Source organism: Fistularia commersonii, chromosome 16, assembly GCF_037954325.1.
Source record: "Fistularia commersonii isolate RoL2024-O1a breed Wild chromosome 16, RoL_Fcom_v1.0, whole genome shotgun sequence".
Lineage (NCBI taxonomy): Eukaryota > Metazoa > Chordata > Actinopteri > Syngnathiformes > Fistulariidae > Fistularia > Fistularia commersonii.
This window is the reverse complement of record NC_141299.1, coordinates 462,575-475,433: the sequence shown is the minus strand read 5'-3', so window position 1 is coordinate 475,433 and position 12,859 is coordinate 462,575. Positions and strand designations below refer to the sequence as shown.

Genomic DNA, 12,859 nt, shown 5'->3' with positions numbered 1-12,859 from the left:
GCTGTGGAGTCGCCTGCTGCGGTCCACAGCCACAAGTCCCAACCTGTTATTATCAAGTCCCAAACGAGTGGAGACTTTCTCCTGTAAACTTTAATAAACAGAGCGCTAAAAATATGAGCCCCGATGTCGGAATACATGGCTTTTGCTATTTTGCCACTCTCACTAAATTGTAGCTGTATGGAAAAGGTTGAAGTGAGGCTGCCCATAAAGTGGAAGGGGTGCGATATGCACACGCAGACAAACACACAAGTGCACTTGTCGGACCGCCCATGCATTGCGTATACCCTGGGTATCCTAGCTACAGAACACAACATGGTCGTGAGGCGTACACCGCGGCGACCTTAGCGCCACCACGTAGAATGCGTACCGCCTCTGATCTCCTCACCATCAAAGACGGGAGGCTGTTTACGCTCCCCAAACACGAGAGGCACCCGCCACCTGGCCCAGAGCTGGAAACAGAGGGAGGCTGTGTGTGTTTAGCTCAACCCTTCCAGGCGTCTGAAGTCCAACCAAAACTCCCTGGCGTTTCCGACACGTGAGTCGGTCGCTGGTTTTAAGAGCAATAAGACACCTTCCTCATTTGAACTTTTAAACTCCTCCATGATGCTGGTGTTGGTTTGGCAAGGGAAAAAACTCCCTCTGAAGCCAGAGCAGGAGGGACAAATTCTGGGAATTTCGGCACCCTGGACCTTCTAGGAGGGTTGCTTTTATGCTGACTAAAGACTCATTTATGCTCAGGTTATGTACGACCATTTCAAACGCTGTCAAACGTCACACGTCGCATCTACTAGGGGGCAGTACAGAGTTCAGTTCTATTTTAGACAAAACCAAACATGGTGACAACGATGGAGCTAATGATACTGTACACTCTAATCTTCTCCCTGGTTATACCGACACAGTGTTGTCTATTTCTTCTTTGTTCCTTTCACTAGTCGCACATGAGCATGCCGCACAACACCACTCCATCATGATTTCCTGGTGCTGCTGCTTTGTTCACTGGCTACACATCCACGACCTTGCTGAAAACGCACAGGATTATGCCAAGGACAGACAGACGGCTCCAACTGTATGTGGGTTTAACACAGAAATTAGCCCGAAGACCAACTTTTAGTGAAGTTTGAGAACCCTGCTCCTTTCGATTGAGGTCCGCCTCGGTGGGTGGTTGGCTGTTGAAAGCCTGATCAGGGAACCTCTGACAATGCAGTTCCTTCAATAATCCGGTTACGTTTCTAACGAGTTAAAGGACGGTTTAAAGCCGTGAGGAAATTTGTTCAAACGTTCCTTTGTCTCTGCTGTATCCATAACCACCTGGGTTGGGATGAACCACTGGGCACCGCAGGGTGCGCACATGTTACATGCATTCCCAAGTAAACATTTTCTTTACTTCTGCATTTCTTGTGGAACAAGGTCAGCGCAAAACAGCACATTTGCAACTGTCAGTGATGAGTTGCGCGTCTCCAGCTTTGGGCGGGTAGAACCGCTAAAGGGCACGTATGGAAAGAAGGCCACCCATGCCAACCTCGGTCGCTGCTGTGACATTATGTACATTGTCAAGGTCTATCTTGGTCTTTGGTATGACCCAAGGGGATTGATGAGGCTGCAGAGAGTGGAGATAAAGAAGATGAGAAGGTTTAAGTGCAGAGGGTAAGCAGTCCTGGGCAATGGAGAATGTGAAGAAGACGTGAAGAAATGTGTGCAAGCAAGTTGGGACGGTTGGAGAAAAGTATCAGGGGTGATAAAAGAGCATCAGCCAGAATGAAAGGAAAGGTGGACAAGACCAACCATGTTGGTTTGGAGACACTGAGGAGAAGAGAGATGAGGAATTGGAGGTTGTCATTTGGAGTGAGGACGATGGTGAGCATCAGAGGGACAGCACATATATAGATGTTTGGGAGACGTAATCAGATAGATGGTTTTGACATGGACGGAGGAGAGGTGGTGAAGATCTGGGTAGAATGAAGTCAAGTGGGGGTCCAGTGGAGGTTTTGTAGATGAGAGAGGACATGAAGTTAGTTGGTGTGAGAGGTGAGGATGCAGAGGAAGCTAAAAAAAAGGCTAAATGGAGGAAGATGATCTGCTGTGGTGACCTTGCAAATGCCTGGTTCTCTTTGAAGGAGGGAGGGTTATGAAGACATATGTCCAAAAGAAATCTTAACTTTGCCTTGTAATCTCACCCTAAATCTGAACACAGACACATGTGTTTTACCCTGTGCTTCATCAAAACACATGGATCGAATTTGAGGTCTTTTAGCACGTCCTTCTGTGGGTTGTGATACCGAGAGCTGCTCCACACTCGGCTGCAGCTTCTTTGATACTGGAAGCCTGTGGACAGCCGCTCATGGTCATGTGACAATTTTGCACGGATTGGCAACAAGTGTCTGACGCGCTCCAAAGCCAGACGGTTCTCCTGAGGGGCTCGGCTCGGAGCCATTAGCTACAGCTAACCGGGGAATTCAATGCCTTCACAGCTCTCATGTAGCAAGGACACTAATCCATTTGAGGGTCCGGAGCCTGTTGCCCTGGCACCAAGCGGGGATTGTGACGACCTCATCACCAGCTGATACTCATCTCAAATGTCCTGTAACCAGAGGCCGGCAGAGGCAACTAAAAACCATGCTGGGACCTATGAGCTTGAGTGCAGTCACAGAAACACTGTGACTGTGACTGTGACAACACTCCTGACCACTTTTTCAATTTTGAACTCTCCAAGCACACACACACGCATGCACGCATGCATGCACGTATGCACGCACGCACACACACACACACACACACACACACACACACACACACACACACACACACACACACACATAGTCAGTCACAGTGAGGCAGAGACCAAAATCTGGTCACAAGGCCAAAGTCTTGTGGATGCCCGCATGCTGTTTCCATTCCGCAGGCAGGTGCCAGATCCAGTTCGCTAAAACGCTTGTATAAGAGATTTGTGCTGATCCCCCACCCGGTTGGCACACCACACCTACGCAAACCTCCGCTCCCGCACTGACCCACTTCATCGGATGTCAAAGTGTGGCCTCTGTGTTCGAAATGAAATCCTGGAGAACAGCAGGCCGGCCAGAGCAATGTCTGGATGACCTCGGCCACTCCTATCGATTGGATAATAGGATGAAATAAAAAGCAGACCGAGCTCCTGGTTTGCATCCTCCAGCATCCGGGAAGTTGATCGGTCAAGGAAATCCACATCAACGCATCCATTTGTGTCTCCAAAGGGACCTTGGGTTACACGGTTACACCGATATATGGATTAAAAGATCACAATGAAAGAGTAAAAAAAAAAAAAAATACAGAGAGCTCACAGATGTAGACAAACTACATTGCAGACCCCCAAAATATTGTTTTTCACAGTTTTTAATCGAGATATTCTTGATTGAACTGTCTCGCATGCAGAAAATAAGATGCACTTGGTCCCCGCTTTCAAACAGAAAAATTTGAAGAACCCAGTTCTGAGAGCCTACCAGATCAAGCTCCCCCAGGGGAACCTTTTAGTTTTGCGTTCCCGCAAGCAGCTAGGTACCACGATAACTTAAGGTCCACATTTGAAAACAAACCACTGAAGAAGGAGAAGAAGAAGAAGAAGAAGAAGAAGAAGAAGGAGAAGAAGAAGACAACAAGGACAACATGGAGGTGGAAACTGCCACAATGTTAATGGAATAATAAGTGTGGACTATCAGATGGTCGGGGTGTTTTTATCTTCTCCCAGCACTGCTTTGCCGTGAGAAGAACCCCAGTAGCCGTTAGCTAACTCGGCCAAAATGTAGATGTCTGCAAGTCCTGGCAAGGTGAAGCAGGCCAGAGGAGCTCAGACCTTTTCGTCGCTCCCTTTCTTCAGTCCACTTTGTCCCAAGAAAACATCTGAGCAGTGACCAGGATAATTTTTAATAATGGTACAGTCTTTATAATGCAGCAGTCTGCAAGAAGTATCTGCTAATGGGCGTAGCTTAGGTCTTCCACCAATCTCCAATCCACTAAGCACCATCCAAAGACCCTGCCATGACGCTTCCAGGAGCTGAGGTCCACGGTTCTTGGTTCCTCTTCTGTCCCTCCGCACGATAAAGAAAATGCCCAGTACCTTGAATGCTGTAGGAGCTGCTAAAAGTTCAGCGTGAAAGCGGCTAATGTCATAACGAAATACAATTTGTGTTAAGAAATAGCAACGACAACCATAATAACCTTCTTCTAATAACCTTTGGACTCTTCCTTTCAGGGGTCGCCACAGTGACTCAACCTTCTCCATCTAACCCTATTCTCCGTATTCTCCTCTCTCACACCAACTAACTTCATATCCTTTCTCACTGCGTCCATAAATCTTTTCTTTGGTCTTCCTCTAGATGTCCAATTCCAGCATCCGTTTATCAATATATTCACCATCCCCTCTTCTGTACATGACCCAACCATCTCCCAACTGTCTGGCTTCTTGGACCTTTCTCTCTGAAACATCTACCATGTGCTGTCCCTCTGATGGACATGCGCTGTCCCTCTGATCCTATCCTGATCCTATCCTTTCTTGTCACACTCAACGAGAACCTCGACATCTTCATCCCTGTGACCTCCAACTCTGCTTCCTGTCTTTTCTTCAATGTCGCTTTCTCCAAACCATAAAGCACTGCTGGTCTAACCACTGTCATTCAAACCTTTCCTTTCATTCTGGCTGATATTTTTTTATCTCATAGAAGCTCTGACCCTTTTCATCACCCCTTCCAACCTGCTTGATCCCATTTCTTTACTTCAACAACAACCATATTAATACAAGTTATTATTGCTAATAGCATAACTATCGCTATTACATAACATCAATATGATGACTAGAAATGGATCGCACTCTTAAATTGAGTTAATGTTTTATCAGAACAGCCTGGACCCAAGATGGGCTGGAAACAAATGAAAAGAAATTAAATAAAAAAATAAAAACGGGTGCTGAAACACCAGTTGCAGACGCTCGCAAACACACTAACGGCACAATACAAGAGGGGATTTCCAGTGCCTCCGGCCTGACACAAGGACGTTCTGATCAGAAGCCGGCGCAGCAGACATGAAGACACATTCACACGCATGTGTACGTTCACAGTCTGACCCACACGTCAGTGCGCCGTGAGTACATGAACCTTGGTATTGTGCTCCTGCGCATGCGCGCGCGCACACACACACACACAAACACACACACACACACACACACACACACACACACACACACACACAGGGTTTACTTTCCATCTGATGCTGCCAACAGGCTGATGGGGAGGCTGCATACATGTGTGTGTGTGTCTGTGCGGGGGGTAATAATTGGTCCGCAGACCGAGGGTATTTCTGACTTTGACTAATGCACATTTTAGATTATGCGTTTTAGTTTTATTTTCTTCAAACTGATACATTTGTTTAAAAGCTTCTGTGTGAATATTCAATTTTAAATCTGCATTTTCTATGCAAAAGCCCACGCTTAGCATGGGCTATTACCTCCAATATGCTTTCCCGGACAGACTCTGCTGTCATATCATTTGTAAGCTGCACAGCTGTGGTGCGTTATCAGTTGCTGCCATCTATATGGTATGGTGATAGTTTGACCATCAGTGCGCACACACACACACACACACACACACACACACACAAACACACACACATAAACACATGATAAGGTGGAAATTGAAGGTCTTTCCTCTCATATTATTTGAAATTTAGTCATCAAGTGTTCCTGATACTATGAAGATCTTGAGAGAGTGACATGCTGGATTTCAAGTGAAGCAGCATGGCACAGACCACACAGATACTGGATACAACAAAAGAAAAAAAATAAGAGAAAAAAAAAACAACCACAAGCAAACCCCGGCCTGCATCACTGCCAGGCTCGGCACAGAAAAGAAAGAGAGACAGAGACGGAAGCTTCTGGTTTACAAGGAAAGGAGTGGGAGATGAACTCAGCCCTGATGAGCGGTTACACAACCATCCCTAACAGAGAGCAGACATGGCACGGTAACCCGCCGCTGCTCTTCCTCTTCTCATAAGCCCAGTTATGGCTGCGCCTTGAGCAGTGTCGCAAAAATCCATGATGCGAGACGATGTGTGAATGACAGGGTGAGTGGAGGTCATGTGAACAAGTGAGTGTCTCTACATGAAATGTGAGTGACAGGGTGAGGGGTTGTTTACATTAATTGCCGTGTGAATGAGAGGGTGAATGGCTCAATGTCTCCATATGAGATGTGAATGAGAGCGAATGGCTGAATTTCTATGATGAGTGAATAAGAGGGTGAATGGGTTTAGATCTCTATAGGACCTGTGAATGTGTGACGGTCCCTAAATGTAATGTGAATGAGAGGGTGAATGGTAGTATATCTCCACACCACATACATATAAGACGAGTTAATGTCTCTTTATGATATATGAGATTTGAATGTAAGAGTGAATGTGTGACGGTCCCTAAATGTAATGTGAATGAGAGGGTGAATGGTAGTATATCTCCACACCACATACATATAAGACGAGTTAATGTCTCTTTATGATATATGAGATTTGAATGTAAGCGTGAATGTTTGAGTCTTCATGTGAAGTGTGAATCAGAGGGTGAGTGGTATTATGTCTCTCTATGTGATGTGAATGAAAGAGTGAATGGCTGAATGTGTATAATGTGTGAATGAGGGAGAATGATTATAGACTTCTATAGGACATCTAAAAGAGTGAAGGTCTACATGAGATGTGAATGAGAGGGTGAATGTTTGTATGTCACCAATGACGTGAATGACAGGATGAATGGTTTCATGTTTCTCTATGTGAATGAAGGAGTCAATGGCTGAATGTCTCTGACGGGTGAAAAAGGGAATGTCTATATGAGATGTGAATGAGAGAGGGAAAGTCTCCATATACTGTATGTGTGAATGAAGGTGTGAATGACGGGGTGAACGGTTGTATGTCTCTCTATGTGATGTCAATGAGGGGGCGAACGGTTGACTGTCTCTAACCACAGGTGAATAAGTGAATGCGTCTATTTGTGGCCCTGCAAACAACTGTCGACCTACCTGGGGTGAACCTCTCACCCAATGACAGCTGGGATTATCTCCATCCCATCATGACCCTGAGTGCGGGATCAGTGCCATAGATGATGAATGAATGAATGAAAAATAATAACTATCTGCGCTCACATTTGGTCTTTTTCCTTTGGTGTTCTTTGTAAACCAGACAGTGATGAGGTCTGGAAACTGACTCACAGACCAACCCAGTAATGTGTTTCACAGTTCTAGCGACAAAAAGCAGAAGCTCAAGTTTTCAGACTTTGTCATCTGCAAGCTCCAAGACGTCAATGACACATGAAGAAATGGGAAACAGGATCTTTGTGTTTTTAACAGTGGGAAATGAAAAATTTGAAACTAATAACTGAAGTCGTATTCAAAGCTGCTGTGAATAATGCGATTTGGTGTCCTTTACTTAAATCTGTCCACAAGGGTCATGTTTTTAATTGAGTTGGTCTTTTTATATAATGTATTGTCCGTATCTTCCAAACTCTGCAAGAATGCCAAGAGGATATTGTCCAACAGTTTGTGAATGTGCAAAATAGCTTCCTCTTTGGATAAAAGGAGAAAAAAATGGCCCTGAGGCAGAAGAATAGCTAGAAACGAAAGGATCTGGTGTTGGATGGGATCCGTCCAGGAAACAAGGAATACGAGACCTTTACCTATGAATTACAGGGATGATCTCCCTATGTCTGTGTGGGGTTCCTCCGGGTTCCTCCCACTATCCACATGCAGGAGCTTTACTGGCGATTGCACATTGCCCACACTTGCGAATCACAGAGTGAATGGTTGTTTCTATACGACGGCGTGAACGAAATAAATTAATGATTGTGGTTGCCTGGCAACCGGTCCAGGGCGAACCCCAGCCAATGACAGTTCGCGGACACTGGCCTGTGAAGGAATAGTTCTTCAAGGAGGACACCAACAGATATAGTATCTTACATTATGATTACTTACTCAGTGATTATGAACCTGCAAAAAAATAACTGGAATCTTAAAATAAATTTAGAAAGTCACTTATACTGTGCAAAGCCCAAATTAATGAATGACAAACCCGTCTGTGTGTCACAGGCACGGACTCGGGCAGGGAACCACACCTTGGAGCAGGAATCTGGGTTGAAGCACTTTATTTGGGTAGAACGGCAGGTAGGGTGTCGCTGGTAAGTCCCTGGCCCCAAGACAGAGTCGCACAGGGCTGGGTCTCACCAGGACGGGCCCCAGGCAGGATCTCAGACAGGGTCAAGGCTGGGTGGGTTGGTGGGTTGGTGGGTTGGTGGGTTGGTGGGTATCCGCGGTGGGTTGGTGGGTATCCGCGGTGGGTTGGTACAAACCCCCAGAGCGTGCCGCTGCCCTTTATAGGGCTCTTGATTAGCGGCCGCTGCTGCAGCTGCCGCCGATTACGAATTGATCCCAGCCGTGTCTCCTCTCGGCTGCCGAGAGGAGATCCTGACACTGTGTGGTTCTCTGTTATCAAGGTCATGGTGAATTCTTGGCGAAATCTTCTGATTGTGGCAACTGGACCTGAATTTCTTCACTTGAAGACATTTCAATGCTCATCCGAGAGGCTTCTTCAGTTCTAATGACCCGTGGGAAATTTCCCGATATAACTGCCAGTGTTTAGACGGGTCTAGGTTATGGTGGCTTGCTGTGTACATGGAAGAGTTGATCGGCAGAAACTTGGTCTAAAGGGGTCGTTATGCTAAGGCGGCTGTCGGTCATTGGGATAACAAGCAACTTTTCTGGGATCACCTGGATCCCAGTCATCGTCAGTTGCAGTTCCAATTATTCCAGCGTTTCTGAATCCCGACAGGATGGTTTGCATTGAATGAAGCGGTAACACCAGGAAGGTCCTCCCGCAAAGTCATTCATATTCATCTCGTTGGCAACTACCTGGGTGTGAAGACGCAACTGTACTGTTGACAAGCCTCTCCTGGCAGCACGTTGTTCGAGCACCCATGTGTGAACTCCTTCCTCTACCTGTGGCAACTTAGCTTTTAGCCCGCAATTAGCTTTTTCAGTTTTCTTCATTTCAGTAAGAGTAACCTCCGCTTTTCGCCACTCCCTTACAAGTTTCTCCCTAACTTCAAACTTTCTTTCTGCTGCCCAATTGCTGTTTTCGGACGCATATTTCACTACTTCCAGCTTGTAACCTGCAGAATATGATTTTCTTTTCTGTGCCATTTTTGCTCAGCCCTTCTCAGTTTTTTTTTATAAGTAACCGCTGATGTTGAAATGATCAATTTTCATAGGTACAGAAGTAGCAGGTAGCCTCTTTTTTTCACACGAACTTCTGCCATGACCCGCCCCCGCTGAATTTTGTTCGGTTGCAGTGGGTGTGTGTGTGATGATCACGGATATATTAAAGACACACATGCAGACACAGACAGACACACATCAGAGCAAGAGAGCTCAATAATTTCACACATAAGTCGCTCCAGAGTATAAGTCGCATCCTCGGTCAAACTATGAAAAACTGCGACTTATAATCCAAAAAATACGGTACATCACAAGCCACCATAACCTAAACCCACCCAAAACCCTGGCAGTTACTATAGGCAACGCCCCACTGGTCATTAGAACTGAAGAATCCTTTCGGACAAGGGCTAAAAACATCAATATGAAGGTTTCGACAAGAATGATAGACCCCATCTCCATCAATTCCACTGTCGCAGCATCACCAAGACAGAGTAGGCCTAACAGACCCAATAGCAACAAAGCCCTCTGTAAAAACTGCCACCGTTTAAAGCAAGTTTCCATTCATTTCCCACAAAGTCTGTCACTACTCTGCTTTCTCATCGGCTCCAAAGTCCTGGAAATAAAAAAAAAACAAAACAATTACATGACTTCATATTGTGTTTTAAGAACCGAAAATAATCAAATATAAGTCACTTTAGGTCTGATCACAAATCCCTTGGCTTTTGTTTCACCTGCCTTTGGTTCCAGCCCAGTCAAACTGCTTGGACGTGGTGTTCTAACACACAGTCCGATCAGATGTATGAGTGAACACAGAAGGAAACCCAATCTTCTCGTGAGGTGAGGATTTCAATCTCCAAGGCAATTTGGGAGGGATTTCTCTCCAGGAGTTGATTTTTGGCGCTTCTGTTCATGATACCCCTCATTAGATCTTGAACATTTTTGCAAATTAATCGATGTGATATGTCACTGTAGTTTAATGTCTCCACCGTGTCTCAGAAAAATCAGCTGACCGCACAAGTGGAGTGAATCTTTTTCTGTAATTTATGCGATATTCCAACATGCTGCATTTAATCTCCTCTTATCCAAATGCGGCCAAAGCACAAAATTGCAAAAAAAAAAAAAAAAAAAAATTCCATTGTGATCTTTCTTATCTTGCGGAGCCGGAGAAAATGTCCACATCAATGTTTTCCACCGAGTCATGCCTTGCAAGTCTGACTGCACCCACACACACACTAGACACACACAAAGACACACACAGACACACACACAATTTCCACATGTGTATGTTATATGCTAACACAAAGGGTGATTTACGTCAGTGTGAGAGCTCGGAATCTTACATTGAGTATTTCCCTCTATCTGACTGGCAGTGATGTTCTGCTGCTCCAAAAAAAGATGTTTTGTTTCTCTCTCACACTGATAAGGCGGCAGACATCAATGTGGCTGCCTATTCGTCCTATCAGCTCCTGTTTCTTGGTGGACCGGTGAGTTCAACGGCATCCCGTCCTTGAGCTTGCCACTCCCGTCCTCCCCGCCTTCACTCTCCTCAACTGTTTTGAGTCCCGCTTGGCTTTTCCCTTTTTTCTTTTCTCACCGCCTGGGCCCGACTTGCGTGCTCGCGCAAACACATGTGCGCTGGTGACAGACCGGGCTTTGTCCGTGTTACCTGAGCTGAACTCACACATCGGGAGGTGATCACCCCACTGAATGGGCTTCATTGTGGCGCTGACTGGCATTTGCCCCTTGAATTGATAAGCATGGATCACGGAACCATGAACCCCTTGCCAACCCCCCCGCTAGAGTTGTAATCACAGCAGTCCAAATTTTGGGAGTAAGCGAATGAATCTTACATCATGATGCTGTGCTGGATATGCTTTTTAAACAGATTTGGCCCCTGATGTGATCACGCTGAAATATGGGTCAGCCGTCCACTCGCAGCCGAGTCAAGTAAGATTTTATTTAAATGGCATCCAAAGCAAAACCCAGTTGATGTTTACGGACAGCAGGTCTAAGACGATCTGCAAAAACACGATGTTCCCCTGGGAGTGAAGACCTCGGCGAGGAAACTCTAGGGTCAGTAGGAGCGGCCTTCTGCCTCAACCTGTTAGAGTAGACTAGGGTGGGTATGTGATCTGGTGACCCATGCTAATCACAACAGTAGCACTAATGGCTACATTCCAACAACTGATAACAATGATAGCTTTAACCCTCTCCAGGCAGATGTTGCAGATTTGCGACAGCTAAATGCTACTTAGCTAATTACGCCACAACTTAATTTGAGCCTGAGAGGGTTAACATGAAGAAATAAAGGTTATAGATTATGTATTGAAGACACGAGTGTAATCTAGAGTGACAGAACCATCTCACAGAGAGAGAGATGTAACCAAAAGCGCCATAATTTGTCTTTAAAAGTCAAAAGTGAAAAGTCAGCTTTATTGTCAATTTCTCTGCATGTACTGGACATGTTTCTCACAATCCCACCGTGACATGAAATTAGAAATAATTATAATTATAGAGTACAAATTAGCATTAAAGCGCACTGTTGCATTAAACAGCAAACATTAAACTATGAGGCATGAAGTATAAAGTGTAAATACAGTGTAAATACAGACTGATATTTGACAGCATGAGAGAGTAGCAGCAGAGATCTTTTTTTGTCCAGTTTCATACAAAAAAAAGTGAGGTGCACGTGTGATCATTATTTAGCAAAATATATAGATATATATTTTATCTGGTTTGGTTGAACGTTAACTCCTGTGACTTTTATAGCACCCTCATTCTTATAATGAGGAAGTAAAACACTTCTGGCGTGTCGATGTGAAACGTGACAAGCCTCCGTTTGAGAGTCACAGTCCTTCTTCTCCCCCGTCTCTGATCGCGAAATAAAACTTTTTATGGCTGCCTAACAAGTGCATTCCCAGCTGACGCAGCTGAAATGTCACCAAGAAACACACAACGGTCTTATTAATGTTATCTTGACTTACTGGTGGACAGACCTTGAGTGCAAGCCAAGCCAGTTTAGGTGCGGAGGGAGCAGATGGAGCAGGGGCGAGAAAAGAAACGGGGGGTTTGGCAGACGGATGGGTTTGCGTGCAACGAGGGATCAGTGTCTCCAGTCACATATTAAGACCAGCTGAGTCAAACCTCAAATGACCTCAAACTGCATGACTCCTTATGATGGTGCATGGAACTCCAAGTCACCCCCCCCCCCCCCGCATCCATGTGTGTGTGTTTGCGTGCATGCACATGTCTGGGACATGCACACAAAAGCACTCCTCAAAATTGAATTGGGCCAATAAAGTTGATGTCACCATGATTGATTGCGTTTGCCAACCTTGGCTTAAGTGAAACTTCCTGATTCAATCAAGGCTGAATAGAGGTAACAACTAAATGGGCATGTGGTGTTGTTAAAACAAAAAAAAAAAAAGCACAAATATCTGGAAATGATGGCTCTTCCCTCTTCCAAGGAATAATTGCTCTGCAGGGTTATGGTTGATCATCAAACCTTGATGAGGTCATTTGGATATTAATCAAAATGGTATAAACTGAAGTTGTGGTTCAGTTTTTTTTTTTTGGAAAGGAGGCTTTCTGTTGCAGTGACCCCCCCAGCGCCCCTTCCATGCCCCCACCCCCCACTCCACTCTCCGGGG

At 45.4% G+C, this 12,859-nt stretch overlaps 1 protein-coding gene across 3 annotated transcripts in view; it reads right to left on the bottom strand.

Annotated features, from left to right (window-relative positions):
- Positions 1 to 12,859, bottom strand: part of pde4ba (phosphodiesterase 4B, cAMP-specific a) — a 127,050-nt gene that overhangs the window by 17,770 nt on the left and 96,421 nt on the right. The gene's annotated exons all lie outside the window — the stretch shown is intronic.